The sequence below is a fragment of the Schistocerca americana genome, chromosome X (genome assembly GCF_021461395.2).
Source record: "Schistocerca americana isolate TAMUIC-IGC-003095 chromosome X, iqSchAmer2.1, whole genome shotgun sequence".
Classification (NCBI taxonomy): domain Eukaryota; kingdom Metazoa; phylum Arthropoda; class Insecta; order Orthoptera; family Acrididae; genus Schistocerca; species Schistocerca americana.
Window position 1 is genome coordinate 618,294,080 of NC_060130.1, and position 7,204 is coordinate 618,301,283.

A 7,204-nucleotide genomic window follows, 5' to 3' on the forward strand; every position below is an offset into this window, starting at 1 on the left:
ACGCTTGGTCATCTGCTGCGTCGAGAGGACCCCCCTAATTGTCGCTGTGGTGCAAACATGACGGTAGCCCATATGTTGTTGGAATGTCCTCTTTTAACCGCCCTCAGGCGAACTTTTAATCTCCTAGGTGATCTATCATCTCTTTTAGGTGACAATGTCTCTATGGCAGATCGGGTTTTAATTTTTATTCGCGCAAGCGGCTTTTATAGATCCATCTAATTTTATTGCGTCGCCGTCTTTTGTGGTGTATATTTTACTTAGTTTTGTGTTGTAATTCGACTCCACCCTAATCTTTTAGGCTGGAGGTTTTAACGTGTTGCAGAGTGGCTGGCTCATCCTTTTATTTTCGTGATCAGCCAGCCACGGTTCTCTGCTGTACAGTTTTAATTCTTTTTGCCTCTCTTCTATATGTTGTTTTTGTCGCTGTGTTCCATTTTCCATGTTGCCTTACCGTTGACCTTGGGGCTTTTATTCCCCTCGGAATTTTTTTTAGTACTCACCCTGTCTAGTGGATGGTTTAAACATGCTCTGCGTGCTTATGCAACAAGGAACTGATGATCTTAGTAGTTTGGTCCCTTTAATCTTTAAACCACTCCCTTGGACTACTATTTGTTCCCTAATTTGCAGAAATGGCTGGCGGGACAAAGATTTTATTCAACCGAGGAGGTGATTGCAGCAACTAATAGCTATTTTGCAGACTTGGACAATTCCTATTATTCGGAAGGGATCAACAAATTAGAACAGCGTTGTATGAAGCGTATAAGTCTAAGAGGATACTATGCTGAAAAATAAAAACGGTTTACCCCAAACATGTAAGTAGTTTTTATTTTTGCACGGACTTTTCAAACGCCCCTCTTACATCCACGTCTGCTTCCACTCAAGCTAACTGGTCCTGCAAATTTGATCTCTCTAGAAAACGTATTAGACCCGTGTCTGGAAACTGTTCCAGTGAATGTCCCTCAGGGAATGTGGTTTCAGCCTGATGGTGCACCTCCTCACTACCCACGTGCTCTTCGGAGACATCTCGACCGACGATATGATGAAAGATGGGTAGGCCGAGATGGTTCAACTCTGTGGCTCCCACGATCGCCGGATTTAGCTCCAATGGACTGCTCCTTGTTGGGTCGTATGCGAAGTTTAATTTATGAGACTCCTGTAGAGACTTTGGAAGATCTGCTGACACGAGTTCTGGCTGCTGCACGAGAAACTGAAGAGACATCAGGTGGAACAGATAGTGGGTACAGCAGATGCTTCGTAGGTACAATCTCTGTAACAACGTTCGTGGTCGCCACATCGATCTGCTGCTGTAATGCATCAGTGCTGTCTTGTATGTACAATATGATGGGCTCTTTTTTGTTTTTGGAATAACGTAAACACGTAATACGAGGGTTATTCGGAATGTAAGGAACGATCAGTCGCGAACTCGAAATCACAGTGGAAGTTCGATGAAGTTTCACACAGGTGTGTTGGGCAGTGTCTCTGGTATGCCTGTCGATCGCGTTACGTCGTTCTTTTTAGTTCTGAGCTCATAGGGAGCACATAAAGATACCTAGAACAATAGTGTCTCCCGCCAAGTACGAGATCCTGGTGAGAAATTTCGCCTGAAGCTATGCAGACATTACATAACTGTCGTGCGCTTTCTCCTTCAAGACAATTCTCAGGCATATTCTGCACAATTTAGCCCGTAATTGTCTCCCTCTGAGTTTCATCTCTGCTCACATGACCTTCTGGCTATGAAGACAACATTTTGGCACAGACAACGGGCTGTAGTCCAGCGTAGAGAATTGGCGGAAAGCACTGGCGGCTGCCTTCTAAAACGAGGGTATTGGAAAGTTGGTACAACGCTACGACAAACGTCCAAGTCATATCGGCGACTATGGAGATAAGTAGCTGGAAGTTGTAGCTAACTGTTGCAAATTAAACAGTTTTGATTTTCACTGTGGTTTCCATTTCGCGACCTATCGTTCCTTACTTTCCGAATAGCCCTTGTATTTAAGGATTAATACAAACAAATGTGCTTAAATGATTAATGGATGTTCGTTATGTTTACTTTCCAAATGTTACCTAATAATTCTATTGCGTCACGCCGAATTCAATTCCTCAAGCAGAAGTGAATGAGTGAAAAATCTTAATTGAAACCATCGTAGAACGGAAATTGTACATTCCCGGACAGGGGTCCCTATTCAAAATACTATGTACTCGCAACCCTCTACAAGTCCTAGAAGTTTGTAATAGGAATTTCTGAACACCCTATATAAGAACCAATATGTGGGAAAGGGATGGGTGTGGAATTCGTGCCTTCCGCCTTGAGGGCGGTAAATGCGGAGACGTGAATTATGGTGAAGTTATGACCAAATGCGTCCAAACAGGACTAACGTGCTCTTACTCTTTTCTTGGCTGCCATATACATTCTTCATACTCCGATGGATGTCTACCGGTGTTTGACATCCATCGGAGTATAAAGAATGTATTTGAGGCAGTATGTCCGTCGGAAACCATCGTTGTGGAAAGGTGCGCGAAAAGGATGCTGCTGCTTCATAACGCACGTCCCCATATCGCAAATGTCGTGACGAAGAAGCTACGCCAACTCAAGTGGGAGCCATTCGAGCACCTGCCCTATAGTCCCGCTCTTTCCATTTGCGATCTACATCTACATCCATACTCCGCAAGGCACCTGACGGTGTGTGGCGGAGGGTACTTCGTGTACCTCTATCGGTTCTCCCTTCTATTCCAGTCTCGTATTCTTCGTGGAAAAGATTGTCGGTATGCCTCTGTGTGGGCTCTAATCTCTCTGATTTTATCCTCATGGTCTCTTCGCGAGATACGGTATACGTAGGAGGGAGCAATATATTGCTTGACTCCTCGGTGAAGGTATGTTCTCGAAACTTCAACAAAAGCTCGTGCCGATCTACTGAGCGTCTCTCCTGCAGAGTCTTCCACTGGAGTTTATCTGTCATCTTCGCAACGCTTTCGCGATTACTAAATGATCCCGTAACGAAGCGCGCTGCTCTCCGTCGGATCTTCTCTATCTCTTCTATCAACTCTATCTGGTACGGATCCCACACTGGTGAGCAATATTCAAGCAGTGGACGAACAAGCGTACTGTAATCTACTTCATTAGTTTTCGGAATGCATTTCTTTAGAATTCTTCCAGTGAATCTCAGTCTGGCATCTGATTTACCGACGATCAACTTTATATGATCATTACATTTTAAATCACTCCTAATGCCTACTCCCAGATAATTTATGGAATTAACTGCTTCCAGTTGCTGACCTGCTACATTGTAGCTAAATGATAAGGGATCTTTCTTTCTATGTATTAGCATCACATTACACTTGTCTACATTGAGATTCAACTGCCATTCCCGGCACCATGCATCAATTCGCTGCAGATCCTCCTGCACTTCAGTACAATTTTCCATTGTTACAACGTCTCGATATACCACAGCATCATCCGCAAAAAGCCTCAGTGAAATTCCGATGTCATCCACAAGGTCATTTACGTATATTTTGAATAGCAACGGTCCTACGACACTCCCCTGCGGCACACCTGAAATCACTCTTACTTCGGAAGACTTCTCTCCATTGAGAATGACATGCTGCGTTCTGCTATCTAGGAACTCTTCAATTCAATCACACAATTGGTCTGATAGTCCATATGCTCTTACTTTGTTCATTAAACGACTGTGGGGACCTGTATCGAACGCCTTGCGGCAGTCAAGAAACACGGCATCTACCTCGGAACCCGTGTCTATGGCCCTCTGAGTCTCGTGGACGAATAGCGCGATTATCACACCTTTGGTCCCTTAAAAAACACATAGATTTGTAGAAGATTCCTGTCGGACAGGATCGTGCAGCAGGACTTTCGGAATTCTTCAGACAGCAGGGCACGGTGCTTAATCAACCGGGTATCTTCAACTTGGTGCGTCCGAGCAATGATTGCCTCGATGCTCTCGGCCATTTTGGCTGAGTGGCACACCGATTCTGGAGTGTACTGCCTTCGAGCGGAAACTTTTTGATCGCCCATTATATACTACAACAGGCAATTTTTTCTCCCTCGCTCTATTTGCGAGTGGAACAGGAAGTAGCGAAAATTCAAAGTACTCTCCACCATGCACAGCACAATGGTTTCCAGGGCAGGCACGAATATGTAGAAACCGCATCACTATGCCGATAGCACAGACGCCGGAGATTGGAAAGGGCGCTAGTGAGATAGCATCTCTCGGCGAGCTTCAGCGAGCTGGCGCCTGGCGCGGCGACAGGGAGAAGGGCCGTACGGAGAAGCAGCCGAGGCAAGGACAGCGATCCTCAAATGCCAGGGCCGCGAAAAAGACTAACTGTAACGCCAACAACGACCGGCGGTTATCCTTTAGACTAGCAGTTGGCTCCGGTTTTTTTGCAGAATTTCTGGTCCGGTGGCTGTTTGTTATGACGATGTGTTGTGACGTTTCCATGATAAACGATACGTTACTTTCTGAACACTTTTAGTAGACGTTATTGCACGGAATCAAGTCGCCTTCGGCGCAAATGAGTGAGCCACTTAACAGTCGCGCGCAGTAGGAGTTAGGTAACAGATGGCACACTTGGGAACGAACGTTGAGAGAAGTAAGCAAAAAATGGTTCAAATGGTTCTGAGCACTATGTAAACTTCCAGAACTAATTTCCCATGATTCCGATGAATCTCTCGTTTAGCCAAACGTAGAGCTAAGTGGCTAATCAGAGTGAGACAATGCTATTATGGCTTTAGCAATTGTTGTGTAATCGCTTATTTGTTCTTTTTAAGTATCAAAGTACCGTATTTTAAGATATATCGAATGGATAACCATCAATTCTCTGTGATATAATAAATTTTTCATGTCACCTATAAATGTAGTTCTTGCGGCATGACACGTCTCAAAACGGACCAGCTCGTATATGTCAAACATGGCAATTTTAGACTCTTGCCCCGCCTGAATAAATTTCAGCGGACCCCATATCTCCATGACATAAGACATTATTATAATTCCACAAAGTCAGCGTTTATCCATCACACTACAATACTTTGCCACCGGCAATTATTTCGATGACTTGCAATTTGCAAGACTAGTTTCACCTTAAAGTATTTGGGACATAGTTATGAAACATGTCATGCAATAATATGTGCACTAGAATTATAGCCGGGCGTGGTGGCCGAGCGGCTCTAGGTGCTTCAGTCCGGAACCGCGCGACTGCTACGGTCGCAGGTTCGAATCCTGCCTCGGGCATAGATGTGTGTGATGTCCATAGGTTAGTTAGGTTTAAGTAGTTCTAAGTTCTAGGGGACTGATGACCTCAGACGTTAAGTCTCGTAGTGCTCAGAGCCATTTGAACCATTTGAAAGAATTAAATAAGGGTAAGTAATGAACATACACACAAAAAAATCTATATACACTTTTATTAAAAATTTTTCGGTAATTACATTTTTTAAAACATCGTTCTTCTTCGCCGTTCCCTGTATTTTCTAGCCGGCCGGTGAGGCCGAGCGGTTCTAGGCGTTTCAGTCTGGAACCGCGCGACCGCTACGGTCGCAGGTTAGAATCCTGCCTCGGGAATGGATGTGTGTGATGTCTTTAGGTTAGTTAGGTTTAAGTAGTTCTAACTTCTAGGGGACTGATGACCTCAGATGTTAAGTCCCATAGTGCTCAGAGCCATTTTTTTTATTTTCTAAGCAATAAGTTCTATGATTCATTCCTAACATGTCTGTTTTGTACTTATCTGATCTAACATCCCACAATGCCTGCAATGATTTATATATTTCGATGCACTCCAATAATAACGCTCTATCGTCCTGGTCTGGACTCACTTCCAACAGAACAACAACGAACAGCGCACAGAAAGACATCCAGAGTCTGCAGCACGCGAAAGAGTGGCAAGTATATTGTCAATACTGTCCGCAGAGGGCACAATACTCCAGGCAGCGCAATATAGTGTACTTCAAAAATTTTTGATCTATTCAGTACTACTGCGCACCCTCTCACCCTCACCCTTACACATTCAATATTATTGCCCATCCAGAAATATTGCGCAAGAAAACTGGCCCTCTAGGGACCGCTTGAGGCATCGGAGAGGTGGGCTCCAGAGCTATCGGACGTATGACACAATGTAGGTATTTTGGGCCTCCACAAGAAATGAAAGTATTAATTGAATTGTTCAACTTCAGACAATTTGGTCTACAACATACTTGCGAGCAGAATTAAGGGAAGAAAGATGTATGCTTTTTTGGTGATGTGATGAGGCCAACCCCGCGTATTTTGTGACTGTTCATCAATACTGAACTGCCCTCAGTACTAGAAACAAGGCAGAATAAATGTGTGGTATATATGAACAGTGGTCTGTATTAAGGGTGGTAGAATATTCGCTTAAGCAACCAAATTCATTTTCATACATAGCCTGAAACTCACAACAGGTCACGTGACCACGTGAGAGTCACATATTGTGACGAAAAGCAGAGCAATGTTGCATCCTTAGCGGGAAGTGTCGACAGGTACACGAAATAATATAGACTACGCTATCGACAGGTACATGAAATAATATAGACTATGCTATCGACAGATACATGAAATAATATAGACTACGCTATTGTTCTATACAGGCCAACGGCCTTGACGCAGTGGTAACACCGGTTCCCGTCAGATCACCGAAGTTAAGCCCTGTCGGGCTGGGCTAGCACTTGGATGGGTGACCATCCGGTCTGTCCAGCGCTGTTGGCAAGCAGGGTGCACTCATCCCTTGTAAGGCAAACTTGGGAGCTACTTGATAGAGAAGTAGACGTTCCGGTCACGAAAACTGACAACGGCCGGGAGAGCAGTGTGCTGACCACATGCCCCTCCATATCCGCATCCAGTGATGCCTGTGGGCTGAGGATGATATGGCGGCCGGTCGGTGCTGTTGGGCCTTCATAGCCTCTTCGGACGGAGTTTAGTTTAGTTTATTGTTCTATACGTTGATCAGTGGAAAGTAGATAAATCTGTGTCATCAAGGCGCTGCAGTCATGGACTGTGCGGCTGATCACGGCGGAGGTTCGAATCCTCCCTCGGGCATGGGTGTGTGTGTTTGTCCTTAGGATAATTTTGATTAAGTAGTGTGTAAGCTTCGTGATTGATGGCCTTAGCAGTTAAGTCCCATAAGATTTCACACACATTTGAACATTTGTGTCATCAAGGGATACCTACCGTATTAGGAAACC

At 44.6% G+C, this 7,204-nt stretch overlaps 1 pseudogene; it reads left to right on the forward strand.

Annotated features, from left to right (window-relative positions):
* Window positions 1-6,610: 6,610 nt before the first annotated feature.
* LOC124557310 lies at window positions 6,611-6,728 on the forward strand (annotated as a pseudogene).
* Window positions 6,729-7,204: the final 476 nt, after the last annotated feature.